Genomic DNA, 19,953 nt, shown 5'->3' on the forward strand with positions numbered 1-19,953 from the left:
CCATTGATGGTCAGTCAAAATAGTCTCTTAAAATAATCATCCTGAAGTTGATGGAAAAATTCAAACACATAAGTATGAAACTCAAGATAACGGTTTCAGCGAGCAAACAACAGTTTACTAAAATAAGAAAGTAATATGTTACGTGTGCTTCAATAAATTATGTTATCCAACTACAACTATAAAATGTAAGCTTTTATTAAAGAACATACAGTTGCTGTATCTCTCGTGAGAAATCTCTATCGATATCAAAAGTTCATGAAACAAGTATGATGAAAGAACATCTGAAATGAGATGGGAGAAAAGAGCTGTTGCCATCAACATTACTAAATACATTTATTTTTTATACGCACGGTTACCAAAGAACTCCATAAGTCGGTTTCCAAAGCTTCAACGCCTGCCAACATATATATGTATCATTGCTCTACTGCTATATGCACAGGTTTGCTTGTTTCTAGTTAAAACGTAGAGCAGATGTAAAAGTGCATGCCTGTGTTTATGGTGCGTTAGAAGCAAGAAACTGTTATAAAGGAGTGTCTCCAAGCATTGTATTTCTTGGTGTTATACAATAACCCGCAATAAAGACGGAATAACAACGTTCCCTCATTCATTTGTGGAAAATCGTTGGAGCCAGTTACTAAAATTACAGAAAATGAAAAAATTACATTTTAAAAACTGTAAGCAACTGAAGATTACCAGCACAGTGGAAATTGTGTCCCTACACAATAATTCCAACTTCATTCTTTTTCACTACCTATAAAATTAAGAGTATTTACAGAGAAGAACTGTAGCCAGGAACATTATAGAATGACATGCATTTTGTATACTCGTGGGTACCAAAGAAGTCCTTACATTTGTTTTCAAAGTTTCAACGCCTTTCCTTACATTAGTGTGCTTTCTTAGACGCAAGAATAACAGAACATACTGTCTTAACGATTCTTGAGTGCATAAGTAGTACAGCTGATGAAGCTTCACGTTGAATTCTACTGTATTATTTTAAAAAATCACGCAAATTCCGCACAAACAGATCTTACGTTCACTTTGTCCTTCAACAGTAAAAACAATGGAAGAAATTGGCAACATAAAATTATACTACCAATCTATTTGTGTGTAATCGAGATTTCAGGTAGGTGTATAAGAATAATTGCACATTAACTGGTGGAAGCAAGTGTGGCGGCATCATAGGGAATACTCGACAGGATAAAGTACTAACAATGCGATGATAGTTCGATGCCGGAGGAGCAGTGATTACAGTTAAACGTAAGGTTTTACTCCAGCCATTCATTTGACGCTACTTGCATTAATTGGTTCTAAACTTAGACTACGACTGACCCCAAAAGAGAATTAGCTCTCTTAAAAAGTAACTCATTTTATATCTGGTCTTTGTAATTGTGATAACCAAACAATGAAGACTTTCTCGTTGTTTTGAAGGAATCCGTTCCTCGTGTAACCAATGTCGCCGATGGGCAAATCGCCAAGTGAACGGAGCCAAGTAGGCCGAAAACAACGACAGACATAAAGAAAAAACTTATTTTATTTTCAGTGCTTACAATTTTCTGTGCTTTATAGGGACCGAGTTTCTTACTACATATAGCAATGGAATGAAACGAAGTAATCAAATTTTTCCCTCACGTCAACAGTATATCACATAACTAATACTACAAACGAGATTTAATACGACTTTTAACATTAGATCATGATTTACGACGAACAGAACATTGTTGGCAGAAAGATCTGACTGTAATTACAAAAATAACAGAAGCAGAGGTTTCTGTTGGTAAGTCTGTCATTTAGTGTCTTTAGTATGAATTTAAGAAATCTCCTTCTCTACAACAAGATATCTCTGTGGAAGAGTATGTAAGTAGAAAAATTTCATTTTTGATCGATTTCTCAGAAAATACATAGAGTTTTGAGATCATGGAAACGAACACTGTGCCCGCATCTCGTGGTCGTGCGGTAGCGTTCTCGCTTCCCACGCCCGGGTTCCCGGGTTCGATTCCCGGCGGGGTCAGGGATTTTCTCTGCCTCGTGATGGCTGGGTGTTGTGTGCTGTCCTTAGGTTAGTTAGGTTTAAGTAGTTCTAAGTTCTAGGGGACTGATGACCATTGATGTTAAGTCCCATAGTGCTCAGAGAAATTTCTTGGCAGTGTGAATGTATGGCAAAATATACTGAAGCACGAAAGAAACTGGTATAGGCATGCGTATTCAAATAGAGAGATATGTATAGAGGCAGAATACGGCGCTGAGGTCGGCAATGCCTATATAAGACAACAAGTGTCTGCCGTAGTTGTTAGGTCGGTTACTGCTGCTACAATGAAAGATTATATAGATTTAAGTGAGTTTCAACGTGGTGTTACACCGGCGCACGAGCGATGGCACACAGCACCTTCGAGGTAGTTATGAAGTGGGGATTTTCATGTACGACCATTTAACGAATGTACCGTGGATTTCAGGAAACCGGCAAACCATCAAATCTCCGACATCGCTGCGGCCGGAAAAAGATTCTGCAAGAACGGGACCAACGACGACTGAAGAGAATCGTTACGTGACAAAAATGCAACCATTCTGCAAATTACTGCATATTTCAATGCTGTGCCATCAACAAGTGTCAGCGTGGGAACCATTCAACGAAACATCTTCGATATGGGCTTTCGGAGCCACAAGTCCGCTTGTGTAACCTTGATAAGTGCACGACACAAAGCTTTATGGACCGTGGCGAGCTGACACCAGCCTTATTTTGTTCATGTATCGTTGAGATCGATTATGGTTGAGGTAAGCTATCTTTGCTTTTCGCATGTCTTATCTTGTGGCTTTCCAGGCGAAGTGAGTTGATTGTTAGCCTTCGGCGGGTAACCCTCGAGATCTCGTGACTTTCGCGGGGAGACGAGGGTCAGCGGCTGCAGAACGGGCGTGGTGACCGTTACACTTTGTGGTGTGAAATTGGTTGGGCTTTTTGCCGACATGGGCAGCTTGGATATACAAGTTCTGTGACATAAATAATAAATGGGAATAAAATTTGAAGGGAAGCGGTTAACCTGTGGAACCCGCTCCCTCGTATTGTGTACCTGATATGCAGTAAGTCGTCGTAATTGTTTGTCCACCGACGCACTCAGAGATATGAAACTTTATTATTATGGTGAGACTTTCATAGTCGAACCTTAAGACGCTGTGAAAGAGTTCAGTTGGCCTAGTTAAAGGGTGGCGGTTATTTGAACATTTTCTCAGAGGTTTTACTAATGCTTTGTGTCTCTTGTAATCAAATGATTTTAGGTTGCTGTTTTTAAAGCCTGCACTCCGTTAACACAGTTGCCCACGTGTAAGTGAGTCAAAGGTTCTGCCGAGCGTTTCTATGTTTCAGAGTCATTGGAATCTCTTTGGATTCGGGCAGAAACTTTCAATTGTGCCAGCGGCTTGGCGGGGAGTGAAATGCTATCCGAGATCTAGGTCTGGCAGTGATTAAGAACCTGGCCACTACCGGAGTTGTTCACATATCCCCTTCCAAAATTTAGTATCTATCTTCCTTTCGTCAAGGCCGGTTAAATTAGGGACTGGCATCTGGATAAACCTTAAACTGAATAGCATCTGGTTACCCTCCATTCAGAGGCTGTTGCACGCAGCGACTGTTATATTGGCTTGTAAATAATAGATTTCGGCTACCAGTCGTCCTTTTGAAATTTTATTGGCAAATCTAGATTTCAGCTAGAAACTAGCCATTTTCAATGCACTATCATTTTTGATCAATGCATGCAATGCCTGTTGGCCGGGCTTAATCCTCAGTTCATTGAATACTCACGAAACTGTTTCTTTTCTTTTTTTGAGTTGTCAGTCTTCTGACATTTTGATGCGGCCAGCTACGAATTCCGCTCTTGTTCCTATCTTTCCATCTCGGAATAGCATTTGCAACCTACGTCCTAAATTATTTGCGGTGTGTATTCCAATCCCTGTCTTTCTCTCCAATTTTTGCCCTGTACAGCTCCCTAAAGCAATATGGATTCCATCCAATTTTCAACATTCTGCTGTAACACCGCATCTCAAATACTTCGGTTCTCGTCTGTTACGGCGTTTTCGCAGTCCGTGTCTCAGTACCATACAATGCTGTGCTTCAAAAGTACATTCTCAGAAATTTCTTCCCCAAATTAGGACCTATATTTATTACTAGTAGATTTCTCTGGCCCAGGAATGCCCTTTAGCCAGTGCTAGTTCACTCTTTATGTCCTCATTGCTCCGTCCGTCATGGGTCATTTAGCTGCCTAGATATCAGGATTCCTTAAGTTCGTCTACTTCACGATGCCCAAAGCTTGTATTAAGTTTCTCGCTGTTCTCATTTTTGCTACTTATCATTATCTTCTTCTTTCTTCGACTCACTCTTAATCCATATTCTGTACTCATCAGACCGGTCATTCGATTCAAGACATCCTGTAACAATTCTTCAGTTCCACTGAGGATAGCAATGTCATCAGCGAACCTTACCATTGATACCCCTTTACCATGGACTTTAGTACCACTCTTGAACCTTTCTTTTATTTCCCTCATTGCTTCTTCGGTGCATCGACTGGGCAGTAGGAGTAAAAAACTGCATCCTTAAACTCTTTCTAATCCGAGCAGTTTATTCTTGATCTTCCAGTCTTATGGTTCCCTCTTGGTTCTTGCACATGTTGTATATTAGCCGTATTTGCCTGGTTCTTGCACCATGTTAATTGTCGAACGCATTTTCCAGGCCGACAAACCAATGAACGTCTCTCGATTTTTCTTCATTCTTGCTTCCACTATCAACCGTAACGTTACAATTGCCTCTCTGGTGACCTCACCTTTCCTAAAGCGAAACATCGTCATTTAACAGATACTCAATATTTTTCTATTCTTCCGTATACTATTGTTGTCAGCAATTTGGATGCATGAGCTGCTAATCTGACTCTAAGATAATGGTCGCACTTGTAGGCTCTAGCAATCTTCGGAATTATGTTTGGTGATATATCGCCCGTCACATACATTCTGCACATGAACATGAATAGTCCTTTTGTCGTCACTTCTCAATGATTTTAGAAAATCTTGTTGAATGTTATCTATCCCTTCTGCCTTGTTTGATCTTCCAGACCAAAGCTATTTCAAGTTCTGGTTCTAAAACGGAATCGCTTATTTCTTCCCCGTCGATCGGTGTTCCTCGTTCCATCATGTCATTAGACGTGTCTTCTCCCTCCTGGAGGCCTCAGTGTACGCCTTCCACATACCCACTCTCCCCTCTGCGTTTAAATCCGGAATCCCATAGCACTCTTAATGTTACCACCCTTGCTTTTAATTTTACCGAAGTTTGTTCTGACTTATTTTTATTTTGAGTCCGATATTCCGACAATCATTTATTTTTCAGTTTTTTCACAGCTTTCACGCACCCATTTTGCCTTAGCTTCCTGCACTTCCTGCTTATTCCGTTCCTAAATGACTCGTATTTCAGAATTCCTGAATTTCCTTGAATGTTTTTGTACTACCTTGTTTCGTTGATTAGCTGAAGTATTTCATTTGTTAGCCATGCTTTCTTCGCAGTTGCCTTCTTGTACGTACGGTTTTCTTCCAAAATTCTATGATGGCTCGTTTTAGAAATGACCATTCTTCTTTAACTGAACGGCCTACTGAACTATTCATTATCCCAGGTTCTACAGTCTCAGAGAGCCTCTCACTCCATTCCTTAGCACTTCCGTACCACACTTCTTTGAGCTTTCTTCCTGATCAGTCTCTTCAGACAACTCTTCATCGCCGGCCGGGGTGGCGAGCGGTTCTAGGCGCTACAGTCGGGAGCTGCGCGGCCGCTACGGTCGCAGGTTCGGATCCTGCGTCGGGCATAGATGTGTGTGATGTCCTAAGGTTAGTTAGGCTTAAGTAGTTCTAAGTTCTAGGGGACTGATTACCTTAGAAGTTAAGTCCCGTAGTGCTCAGAGCCATTTTTGAACTCTTCATCATTACAAAATTGTGGTATGAGTCTTTATCTTCTCCATGGTATGCCTGATTTCGGAATCTCTGCATAACTATGATGTAATCTAACTGAAATATTTCTGTATTTCCTGGCCTTTTCCTAGTGTATCTTCTCCTTTTGTGATTGTTGAACAGAACATGGCTGTTACTAACTGATATTTATTGCAGAACTTGGTCTTTCTGCCTCTCGTTCATACTTCCAATTCCATATTCTCCCGTGGTCTGTTCTTCTAGTTCCTCTCCTACAACCGCTTCCAAGTCAGCCATGTCAATTAGATGTTCATGTCCGTTCAGTATTCCTACATATTGTCTCTCTCTCTTCATCCTGTGCTTGCAATGTCGGCACGTACAACTGAACTATCCTTATAGATGTTGGTTTACTATCGATAGTGAATACAAACCTATCACTGAACTGTTCAAAATAACTCACTTGCTATTCACAAGGAATTTTACTCCTAGTGTACCATATTCTGCTGCTGTTGAAATCATTCTGTACTCATTTGACCAGAAATCTTGGTTTTCTTCCCATTTCGCTTCACTGAGCACAAATATATCTACACTCAGCCTTACGATTTCCCTTTTCAAATTTACTAGCTTCGCTACTATGTCCAGACGTATGACGTTCTACGCCGTAACTCTTAGAACGTTGTTACTTCCTTCGTTATTCAGTCTTTTTATCATGGTCACCTGCTCCTTGGAAGTCCAATCTCCAGAGATACGAATGGGGAACTAGTCGGGAATCTCTTGCCAAAGGAGAGATCATAATGAGACTGACTTCAGTCACAGGCCACATGTCCTGTGGATGTATACTGTGCGTCTTTAATGCAAGGTTTCCATTGCCTTCTGCACCCTCATGTCGTTAATCATTGATGATTCTTCTGCCTATCATGGGCAGTTTCCCACCCCCAACGACCAGAGAATGCCCTGAACCTCAGTTGGCTCGTCCAGCCCCTTTGATAACGCTGTTGGCTTCTTATACCCTAAGTCATTGGCCAACATTGCCGATTTTTCTTCACAATTCAAGCAGTGGCGAGGCTCTAACCTGAGATTGTGCACATTTAGCTTTGTAGTAAAAGACACTGCATCCTGTTTCTTAATGACAGTTTGCACAGTCTTAATGCTAATGCGGGAAAAGGAATGGAAGTGTAGTCAGGAGATTTTCTTCTTTAAGTGACAAACAGTTTACAATTTTTCAATGCTGTGTAACAAGTAAAGTATCTGTCCTTTTTAATTTATTTTTTATTATTTTTTAGGGTCACGCTCAGCTACAGGCTGGAGGGGACAATGTAGGTAGTGATCTAATTCCGAGGCCTGGCCATGATATCTCCCTGTCCCTACGCCGAGCTGCACACTCACAAGGCTCTTTTTTATTTTTACGTTTTGCCCATATTTACACTGGAAAAAGAAATCAAAACTAGTTCACCCATTCAGAACCCTGAAAACTGCATAAGGATTTAGATCACGTGGTTTTCATAAAACCTATAACTGTGCCATATTTTGATTTCTGAAAGTACGTTACATCTGGAGCAATTAGTTCTTTCTTAGTGCTGAGCCTGCCGTCATTTCTTCTGCAGCGGCACCACCATTTAGGATAGGGAAAGTTAGTTTTGTGCAATATTCTGAGCACAAGTTACAGCCAGGTTTGAGCTGGATTCCAGTGAGTTATGCATACCAACACTTGGGAAGTTGAATAGAGGCCACAGGGCCATCAAATTGCTGAAAGAGCATGTCGCAAGTCATAGGCAGAAGGGGCCTACTAGCCAACCTATAATGTTATGAGTACATGACGCGAAGCGCCGCGTATAGCAAAACAGGGGCACACAGCCGCATATAAATAGATGCTGGTTTCTAATGAGATTCATTCAAGTGTGGCAGCTCTCCTGGACGATGGGGCGTGTCACACCACCAGGTACACTCAGCAGCAGATGTAGCACCAACGTTACAGTCCACAGCAGGCTGCTGGTTCGACCCTTTGAGGCCAACGCGGGGTCCATAGCCAGCCAGGGGCGGGCCACTCCACAGCTCGTCCTGGTTTCCAACACACGCTGGAGGCATCCCGAAGCGAGGGCCCCAGATTCAGACTCCAGATCGTGGGCACTTGTTGTTGCCACGATCTTAGCCACGCCAGCGAGAAGCATGCAGTTGGCCACTTGCGGCTAACACAGAGCGGTGTTGAGTTGGCAGGGTTGCAGACCACTGAGTCAACTGCCGGCATCCTGACGACGCTGCAACTCCTCTACCGTAGAAGGCCGACTCACAGCAGTGTGGCAGTGTGTGCATGGGTCACTGAGGCAGCCATTCTGCACCAAGTTGTTTCGCAGATAGTGAGTTGGTGTCCTCAGCATTACAGGACCCAGTGACACAGATTGAGAGGAATGGGGGCACTGTAGTTGGAAACAATAAATCACTTGGAAAGCTCGGACATGTCTTAAATATGGTGCCTTCTACCTTTTCCCACTACATTTGTTTTTGCTGTTACATTCGGTACGCCGAAGTTGCCACTACACTTCTAATCAATGCTACCCACTCCTTTAGTCGTTCTCATATATCTTTATCGCCTGTGTAAGTCAATGCATGAACGCCCTGTCAACATATCGAGATATGAGACACAAGGCTGAATCAGACAAGCATATAGCATTCAGTCTCTCGTTCGTTGCTGTAATACCACTAACAACCTAGTACTATGTCGACCATACTTCTGTAGTTAGAAATTTGTTACTAATGTTCTTCCATACATTATTCTAATCCTTGGTAGATATTTATGGACAAATGTTTGAGTGGAACGAAAATAAGACTTCTTAGGAATTGCACAATGATTTTTGCCTGAATGTTAATAGTCGAACGCCGAGTGGGGAATTGTCAGGTGGGTATCAAACTGATCTGGGTAAGGTCTAGTATTGCAAAATATCAATAATCATGATAATTAAGACAAACTTAACTATCGAGTCAAAGGAAAATAAGTATTTCACTAGCAGCTGCTGCTAGCTAAGTCAATGGAGTGTCAAAAGTTCACCTCTTCAAGCCCTAGCTACTTCGTGCATAAAAAGTTACGTAGGTGTAGAAACTGTAGAATTCGTTTTCCGTCTCGAAAGAATAAAAGTAATATCAAATTACAGCATGAACTGAGACTCCTCCCTTTCTCTTGATCTATATGCTCTCAATAATAATAATAATAATAATAATAATGTTAATACAATATCGATAGATAATTAAACGTGTTGTATTCTTTGCTTTATGAAGAAAACATCAAAACTACATTAAAACTAAAGAAGGAAACAACTGAAATTAAACGTTGAACTGTTTTCCGAAAAGGAGGAGATAAAATAAAGGTTCATCTAACGCTTCTCATTTGCTATACGTGATTTGGAGTGTTATTTAAATGCGCATCAGATGTTTCCCTAATGTACTTTGTTTCTAATTTTTAAAGAAATCATTTCACAATACATTTGACTTTTTCCCACTGTCTTTTAATATCTCTATTCTTGCATTGCTCCTTCGCAATGTATCAATAAGAGATGATTAGTTTCTACTGCTTGTTTTTTTGTGAATACTTTACTCGAAGTTATTATAATGAAGTAAGTTCAGGCATGATGCAGCTTGAAATTTGCAGGAGCCATATTCACAGGGTTTCTAGGCTCTTCGGTCACTATAAAGAGAAATGTTGTAAGACTGACTTGGTAATTTCTGAGATTTTCTTGAGTACTCTCTATAAACAAAGCTGTAGGCTTTTGTTTATGTCTGTTAGTCTAGGTCGCCACCTTTATATTATACATTCACTGTACAAGCTTCTATTAAATCCTTGCTCTATCTGCTGATAAATAGCTCTTGTGATTCAGGGTCTCCATAAAAGTAGGCCCAGTTTCAACGGTATATTATAACATATGACTCAAGCTTTTTGCAACAAATGATACACCACATTATAGGTAAACTAACGTAGTTTTCTTACAAATGTTAAATATGTGTAACCCTTGTTATATGGCACACATTCAACCTTTCAACGTAAAATAACATTGTTCCTACACTTCGGTTATCCAGTACGGAGTAATTGAAGCAGTAGCCTCTGCAGTTCTGTGTCTCAAGATCATTAGGCAGTGGCGGAGACATGGTCTTTTATAAAGCCCAAAAGAAAAAATTGCATGGCGCGAAGTGAGACGCACATGGATGTCCTGTCGTATTGATCATTACGACCAGTCCAACTTTTATTTGAAATGGATGCATATGTTTCTCAAAGCCACTGTCCTGTTGCGCAACTGAAGTTCAAGTCTTGCTTTCCCAGCAGACTTATTGGCAATATGGAACCAAGATGGTCTGACACGATCAGGATCTCATCAGACGCTTCTGGTGGTCGTAGGAATTTCTCTTTACATACACTGCCGGTAGTTTGAATTGCCTATAACGTCGGCGGATGTTTTTGCCATTTGGGAGTTCACAATTAAACTTTTGAACGAAACGCACGCTGGACTGAAGTTACAGATTCACTCTTAGCAAACTGCAGAACGCAAAACGCACACACTCAGGAGTCGCCATTTTGCGTATGTGGCGTATATGGCAATTTAAACAGGAAAGCGATGAAGCATTATTCGTGAATGCGCTTGTCTAAAACGGTTTGAGTTTTTGGTTGTGACCTTTAACCAGCAATCTCCCAGTTGATGCTATTGAAAGTTGTAACTAGGACATTCTTTTATGGACACCCTGTAACTCCTTCAATATCTGGACGATAAGCACATACTGGTCCAGGTAGACTGCCTTTCACAGGGTGACGTACTTAATTAGCCGTACTTCCTGAATTAAACTGAATCCCTATTTCTGTTCTCTTTTGTTCAGCCTCTGATACTTGCGACCATGTGTTTTCAGGTGCACATTCACATAGTGATATTCAAGGAGGTTACGATAGTCCGCAGAAGTAACCCAATCTGAAACTTTATGCTGGAAGCCATTCGGATGAAGCAGCGAACATTTGGTTATATGTATATCAGTACATGGCTGTCATTACATAAAACGTACGGCTGTGGTGTAAGCCTGCCGAGGGTGACAACCAAACGAATCGTGCTATGAAATGAAATAGCATCCCGAGACCATCACTTCTGGCTGTCGGGTCGTATGGCGGGCGACAGTCAGGTTGGTATTCCATCACTATCTGGGGGTTATGCAGACACTTCTTCCGCATGGAATCTCATATACTGGGCTGTGGTAAGTACTGCTTCGAAATGAGCCCCAATTACCAATTAAAATATGACTGGAAACGTCCTGGATAGCAGTAAGATACCAACCTGAATGCCACCCACCAGACGGTCTTACAGTCAGGATTGGTTGTTAAGAGTGTCATCACAGGACCCCTTTGGATGTCAACCGCGGCAACCTAACAGAGCAACGGAACGTCGAAGATATTCTGCGTCCGTGTTGTTGCTGTCAATGGAAAGTCATGCTAGGGTAACATTTTAGAAAGATTATGTCCGCCTGCTGTGAACGAGAGTTTCTGTTGCTTCTCTTCATGACTGAAAAACCCTATTTTGGCCAGTAGGGTCGCCGGATCAGTCCTCAACTGAGAAAGTTTGGAGCAGTGCCCTAAAATCAGTTCGGAACTTTAATGATCTAACGCATCAGTTCGACATAATTTGGCACGAATCCCTTAGTAGGACATCCAACATCTACATCTTCATATATACTCCGCTAGTCATCAAGCGGTGTGTGGCGGAGGGCAATATTCGCGCCAAAGTCTTATTTCCTTCCCTCTGTTCCACTCGCCGATTGCGCGATGGGAAAACGATTGTCTGACGGCCTCAGTACGAGCACTAATTTCTCTTATCTTTGAATGGTGTTCACTGCGCGATATGGAAGTTGGTGGTAATAATATATGCTCTACATCCTCGGCGAAGATCGGATTTTGGAATTTAGTGAGTAGCCCCTTCCGTTTAGCGTGTCGTCTATCTGCAAGCTTTTATGAGATCTGTAACGCTCTCGCGATAGCTAAATGTACCAGTCACGAATCTTGCCACTCTTCTTTGGACCTTCACAATCTCTTGAATCACACCCAACTAGTAAGGGTTCCATACAGACGAACAATACTCTGGCTAGACTGGACGAACTAAAGTATTGTAAGTAATTTCATTTGTTGAAGGACTCGATCGCTTTAGGATTCTACCAACAAACCGCAATCTGGAGTTCGCCTTACCCGTTACTTTTGTAATCTGTTCGTTCCATTTGAGATCATTTCGAATAGTCACATCCAGATACATGACAGTTATTACCAGTTACAAAGATCGTGCATTTATTTTGTACTCGTACATTAATGAGGATTTTCGCTTTTTTATACGCAGTAGCTTACACTTAATAATACTGAGAGATAACGGCCAGTCACTACACCACGCATTTATTTCCAGCAAATCCTCATTGATTTGTTCACAACTTTCGAGTGACACTACTTTCCTATAGAGTACAGTATCATCGGCAAACAGTCTAATGCCACTGTCAGTACCATCAACCAGATCGTTTATGTAAATCGTAAAAAGTAACGGACCTATTACACTGCCCTGGGGCACACCTGGTGTTACGCTTGTTTCTGTTGAAGTCACCCCGTTCAGGACGACATACTGCTCCCTATCTGTTAGAAAACTTTCACCCAACCGCATATTTCATCGGATTGGCCATAAGTGCGCACTTTTTGGAGCAAGCGACAGTGCGGGACTGAGTCGAACGCCTTTCGAAAGTCGAGGAATATGGCATAAACCCGGGAGCCGGTATCTAGAGCCTGCTGTATATCATGCACAAAGAGGGCCAGCTGTCTCTCGCATGACCGCTGTTTCCTAAAACCGTGGTGGTTTCTGCAGATGAGCTTCTCAGAGTATAGAAAGGTTATTATGTCTGAACACAAAATATGTTCCATGATTCTATAAGAAATCGATGTCAGTGAAATTGGCCAGTAATTATGTGCATCCGATTTTCTGTCCTCTTTATAGATTGCTATGACCTGGGCCTTCTTCCAGTCCCGTGGAACTTTCCGCTGTTCCATTGATCTCTGACAGACGATGGATAAGAATGGTGCTGTATTTTTAGCATAGTCAACATAAAATCTTACGAGGATACCGCCTGGGCCAGATGCCTTCCTGGCGTGTAAGGATCTTAACTGTCTTACAATCCCAGATACACTAGACACTGTGTCAGCTATCCTTGCGTTTGTTTGATACTTGAAAGGGGGAATGATGCTGCAGTTCTCTACCGTAAACGAGTTTTTGAAAGCTGGGTTTAGAATTTCAGCCTTCGGTTTATCATCATCCGTTACATTACCTGTATTGTGAGCAAGCGAAAGCACTGAATTATTCATAGCGTTCGTAGGTTTTAAGTTCGACAAAAAATTTTTGGAGCTTTTTCAGAATCTGCAGATCAAATATTGCTTTCAAATTCGTTAAAAGAATCTCTAATTGTCGTTTTGACAGCTGCTTTCATTTCGTATAATTTCTGTTTGTCAGCTGGGCAGTGACTACGTTTAAAACGAATGTACAAAATTATATACTTTCTCAACAACCTCCTAATATGTTTGTTGAGCCAAGGTGGATCCTTTCCCTCCCCTGTATTTTTGCTAGGCATATAATTCTCTAGCACGTGGTGGACAATACCATTAAATTCCGACCAAAGATACTCAATATCTTTGTGCCCGCGGTGAATGCTTGGAGATGTCTATGAAGATATTTATTAATGACCCTTTTAATTGCTTTCCCAAATAAGAAAACTCTACGCCATTTCCAGAATGAGATTTTCACTTTGCAGCGGAGTGTGCGTTGATATGAAGCTTCCTGGCAGATTAAAACTGTGTGCCGGACCGAGACTCGAACTCGGGACCTGTGCCTTTCGCGGGCAAGTGCTCTACCAGGAAGTTTCATATCAGCGCACACTCCGCTGCAGAGTGAAAATCTCATCCTGGAAACATCCCCCAGGCTGTGGCTAAGCCATGTCTCCGCAAATCCTTTCTTTCAGGAGTGCAAGTTACGCAGGAGAGCTTCTGTTAAGTTTGTAAGGTAGGAGACGAGGTACTGGCAGAAGTAAAGCTGTGAGGACGGGGCGTGAGTCGTGCTTGGGTAGCTCAGTTGGTAGAGCACTTGCCCGCGAAAGGCAAAGGTCCCAAGTTCGAGTCTTAGATTAAGAAAAGGCAAACCTAAGTTTCTAGCATTTTTAGACTTAGAGGAAGTTTTTGGTAATGTTGACTGGAATACACTCTTTCTAATTCTGAAGATGGCAGGGATCAAATACAGGGAGCGAAGGCTGTTTACAATTTGTACTGTTACCAAACAGCAGTTACAAGAGTCGAGGGGCATGAAAGGGAAGCAGTGGTTGGAAAGGGAGTGAGACAAGGCTCTAGCCTACCCCAGATGTTATTCAATCTGTATATTGAGCAAGCAATAAAGGAAACGAAAGAAATTTTTGGAGTAGGAATTAAAATCCATGGAGAAGAAATAAAAACTTTTATGTTTGCCGATGACATTGTAATTCTGTCAGAAACAGCAAAGGACCTGTAAGAGCAGTTGAACGGAATGGACAGTGTTTTGAAAAGAGGATATAAGATGAACATTGACAAAAGCAAAACGAGGATAATGGAATGTAGTCGAATTAACTCAGGTGATGCTGAGGGAATTAGATTAGGAAATGAGACACTTAAAGTAGTAGATGAGTTTTGCTGTTTGGGGAGCAAAATAACTAATGATTGACGAAGTAGAGAGGATATAAAATGTAAACTGGCAATGGCAAGGAAAGCGTTTCTGAAGAAGTGAAATTTATTGACATCGATTATGGATTTAAGTGTTAGGAAGTCTTTTCCGAAAGTATTTGTGTGGAGTGTATCCATGTTTGGAAGTGAATCATCAACGGTAAATGGTTTAGACAAGAAGAAAATCGAAGGTTTCTAAATGTGGTGCTACAGAAGAATGCTGAAAATTAGGTGGATAGATCAGGTAACTAATGAGGAGGTACTGAACAGAATTCTGGAGAAGAGGAATTTATGGCACTACTTGACTATAAGAATGAATAGGTTGGGAGGACAGGTTTTGAGGCATCAAGGGATCACCTACTTAGTAATCGAGGGCAGCGCTGAGGGTAAAAATCGTAGAGGGAGACCAAGAGATGAACACACTAAGCAGACTCACAAGGATGTAGGTTGCACAGTACAGGGTAGCATGGAGAGCTGCATCAAACCAATTTGTGGACTGAAGACCACAAAACAACAAGCTTTATCACAGAAGCTATATTTAATACGTATTGGAGATAATAGTGTATTTATTTGTGAACATATATAATCTTAACTATCATGTAAAAGTTTTAAACTGCTGGTTAATCGCCAAGGGAACTTTGTTTTGATATATCGACAACAAAAACGAATGCCAGTAGCAGTGCCGTTATGTTTGCGTGAAGAGAGTCTCTGTCGTGTCGTAAGGTGAGAGGAGACAGAGCAGCTTGGGTCTTGAAAGAGTGTAGTAGTGTTTGTTGGACGTTCCTGCAGACGAGGTGTGCAGTTATGAACACGCCAATGTATGTGCTCCTATTTTGTTAAACCGCGACTATCGAAAACACTGTCGGAGTTGACAGACGGAGAAAGCTGCAATTGTAACCATTGCCTGTCCCAAAATTATCCGTGGCTCTGGAAGCGACTCATGGTTCACAAACAGCAGCAACAGCAGCAGCTCAGCATTGTCATCGGCCACCTTATTCGTTGTCCGCACTGCTTCAATATCATAGGACTGTTAACTAATGTTGTACAGTGACATTTCTTTCAAAACTTTTGTGATTGACTGTCTTGACTAATAACTTGTAGGACACCTGTGATGTCATTGTGCTCAGACATTATTACCAAGTCGGTCCCCTTTCCTTTACATACAACCATCGAGTGTTGTGAAACTGTCAGTTTCGTTTGTTTACTAATGACCAGTTTGTCCAAATTTGGCTGCCTCCGTAACTGTTCATTCTTGTATTGCGTAACAGAGGATTAATTAATTAGCAATTCTGAGTACTAACTTCACTCAAAGTAACGTAAAATTTCACAGGCAAATCTAAGAACTAAAGATGCAGCATAAATTAAGAGTGCACAATTTCATTCACTCCTTATTTAACTTAGCGAGTGACTTCTGCAGGCTATGTACACATGTTACTGGTCTTATAGTAAAAGTAAATAAGTTGACCATTTGCTTAAAGTAAATTCAATTTAGTCTCTCAGTAATTAAAGCAAGACTGCTTGCTATTTTCCCAATTTAGCATCAAGTTACGCTGAGGCTACTGAAAATATATTTTTATTAATATTTCAGTTACAATGAGTCATTTACTTAACCGTCATCTTCATTTATCTTCGTTTTCAAAAATTAGCATTTCATCTTAAGTAACTACCAACTCAGTGCTTTCTGAGTCATTTATTTCCTCGTGTTGTGGAAAAGCGTGACATCTTCCGCTGCCACGCCAGAGACAATTTGATTAATTTTATTTGCCATTATCTTTCTTAGGATTCTGGATATTCATTGCCCTAGCGGCCTGGAAATCGTTTAGTTATCCTTTTTCTGCTAAGCAGTTTTTTTGTGTTAAGTATTACATGGTACCCTTTAAAAAAAATGGTTTAAATGGCTCTGAGCACTATGGGACTTAATTTCAGAGGTCATCAGTCCCCCAGAACTTAGAACTACTTAAACCTAACTAATCTAAGGACATCACACACATCCATGCCCTAGGCAGGATTCGAACCTGCGACCGTATCGGTCGCGTGGTTCCAGACTGTAGCGCCTAGAACAGCTCGGACACTCCGGGTGGCGGTACCATTTTCCCCCTTGGTGGTTTTTGAGCGACAGCACTAGATTCCACCAATTTCAAAATTACTATCGATATTGAGATTAGGTTTAGAATAGATTCTTCATTCAGAAGGGTCTGTTGTACACTTTTCTTCTGCTAACAGGTATCATTTTCCTTCCGTAACGATAACCTTACTCACAGTCAAATTTCATTAGGCACACGTGATCACGGTCAGTTATAATGCAATTCAATACGCCAATTAGGAAGGGGGAGGTTACAACGTGTCGATAGACTGCTGCAAATGCTGGGTACGATGTATCGACCGTGTGTTGCTGCTTTCAGCAGTGGTCTATGGAACATTCCCACAGCTGCAGGTAATGTTCTGGACGTCCGTGTAGGACGTTTCTGCAGTGTCAAATAACCATTGCCGTCTGCGTCGCACAGAATGTTATCCCCGGACTCCTCTCATTTCTGCTACATTCGCTTGTACGACTGTACAACAGCTGTATTATTTACTAGACACATATCAAAATTTATGTCGGACTAGATTCGAACCTGGATGTCCCGATTATGGGGATCAACCACGTTAACCGTTGTTTTTTCTTTTTTTGTTTTTTCTTTTGCGAGCTGTCGCCGAAAATTATTTTTTACCAGTTAAAAAATGTCGTGTGACTAGGGCATCCCGTCGGGTAGACCGTTCGCCTGGTGCAAGTCTTTCGATTTGACGCCACTTCGGCGACTTGCGCGTCGATGGGGATGAAACGATGATGATTAAGACAGCACAACACCCAGTCCCTCAGCGGAGAAAATCCCCGACCCAGCCTGGAATCGGACCCGGGCCCGTAGGATTGACATCCGTCGCGCTGACCACTCAGCTACCGGGGGCGGACATTTTTTACTAGTTATTAGCTACAAATGTTGGTCGTTTTATACTGACTATATGATGCAATTTTTTCTTCGAAAAATTGTTTCCGAAATTCAGGTGCGCCTCATACTCTAAATCAATATGAAAAGGTCCAGTCTTTGATTTAAAATTCCCGTCAGTCTTAAAGATGGCCGCGGGCAACGTATCTCTATCTGGCAACATTGGATACAACTGACAGGAGCAGTGCACCGATACGATGGACATCAGTTGCTGGGATTCACAACTTTATAGCACTGTCTCCGTCCCATACCGCCATCACAGATATCACAAACCCAAAACACTGTCTAGCCTATGATGCGTCATTGCAGTCTACGGTGCCAGTGAACTTGAATTGAAAATTATGTGTCCTATAGGCAAGAGAACAAAATTATTGTTGGTAGCTAATTTCGTAATGGAAAAAATAAAACGTTTTCATATGGTGCGGGTTATAAATTGAAAGTAATTGCATATGAGGAAGAACATAGAAACACAGCAGCTGAATGGCATTTCGGCTCTCCACCAATAGAGAAAGCCATTCGCGATTGGCTGGCTAGTACAGAAGAACCGAAGAGAATGAGGAAGACTAAACGTCCAAATAGAAGACTGAATGCAAAGTGGCCAAAACTAGAAGACGACATATTGAAAGAGATTCAAGAATACCGTCAAAACGGCGATCGAATTAATATAAAAATGATTCAAATACGCGTCCGAAAGCTAGTGCTGCAGTGGAACTTAACAGACTTCAAGTGTGGAGTTGGTTAGTGCTACAGAGTTATAAAGTGTCATGGACTTAGCAAGCGAACCAAAGCCAAACTATCTCAGAAAATGTCACAATAGTGTTTAGAGAAAGTATTATCCTTCCGTCGCTTTTTTGTTCAACATCGAAAGAAAACCACTGTGGATCTAAGCCAAATAGCGAATATGGACGAAACTCCTCTGACATTTGATGTGCCGAGTAACAGAACTGTTGCAGTTAAAGTTGCTAAGACCGTAACTATAAAGACAAGTAAACATGAAAAAACGCCCTACACTGTTGTGCTGACGGTACTAAACTTAATCCAATGATCATTTTCAACAGCAAAAAATGCCAAAACCTTTCGAAATACTACTTGGTGTTGTTGTTCATGGACATGACAAGGGTCAGATGGAGGAGACTGATATGAAATTGTGGATTAACAGAGTTTTAACTTGTGCTAGACCAGTTTAGTAGCCGCTTGGAAAAAGAGACATGGAAATACAGAGCTTGCGGTTATTCCGGTAGGACTTACTTCACAATTGCAAACTGCTGATGTCTCGTTAGATAAGCCATTTAATGTGTGCGTGAGAGAGGAATTGAACAAAATGGTGATGGGTGAAACCCAATATGAATTCACGCAGAAGGAAACTTTAAAACGACCTATAATCAACCAAGTGTGTCAGTTGATAAAACACTCCCATGTCCGAGGGAAGACTCGAAACTTTGGCGGGAGGGGCAACGTAGTCCGCGGCATGTCGCCTCAAACCACGCGGCCACTCCGTGCGGTGAGAGGAGACTTCATTGTTATCTTCAGAGCAGAGCAGCACACATAAAGCTCTCAATGTCAGTGAAGACCATCTTATATATGTAGAGAACAAAGATGACTACGAAGAGGAAGAAGATGAAGATGAAGAAGAAGAAGAAAAACAGAAGGAAGATGTAGATTTTCTGGGATTTCAAAGGTGTGTTCGATTTTATAAACTAAGAATTTTTTTAGTCTGGCTTTGAATGTGATAATAAAAATTGTGAAAATGTTATTTTTTTAAACTGCTTCGAAATTCAAGTTCGCCTTAGCACTCATAAAATACGGCGATACAGATGAATTTAAAAAAAATTACATAACAGTACATATTTTTTTAAAAAAATCAGGGTGGTAAAATAAGCTCGACAGTTTTGAACATGACTCGATGCTCAGTGTCCATTTACAAAATAAAATTAAAACAATAGCAGCCCTCGGTCGCAAAAAAGAAGGCTTTCTACCTAGGTTTCGGCACTGTTATGAGTGCCTTCATCAGAATTAAAACACTCAAACTGGCATGTCACGTATAATCCTAAATATCAAACGATAAAGTTTTAGTCTCTAAATTTTTGAAACAGAATACATGAAAGGCAAGCCATTATGGGCTGCTCACACGTGTTGAGATACGGTAGAATCTGACTCTGCTTAAGGCACTCATAGCAGTGCCGAAACCTGGGTAAAAGACTTCCTTTTGCAACCGAGGGCTGCTATTGCTTTAATTTTATACGCACAATAGGTTCATTCAAGATTTGGAAAGTTCTTCGAAATGACAAACAATAAAAGTTAACACAGGAG

This window comes from Schistocerca americana, chromosome 2 (assembly GCF_021461395.2).
Source record: "Schistocerca americana isolate TAMUIC-IGC-003095 chromosome 2, iqSchAmer2.1, whole genome shotgun sequence".
In the NCBI taxonomy this organism is placed as follows: domain Eukaryota; kingdom Metazoa; phylum Arthropoda; class Insecta; order Orthoptera; family Acrididae; genus Schistocerca; species Schistocerca americana.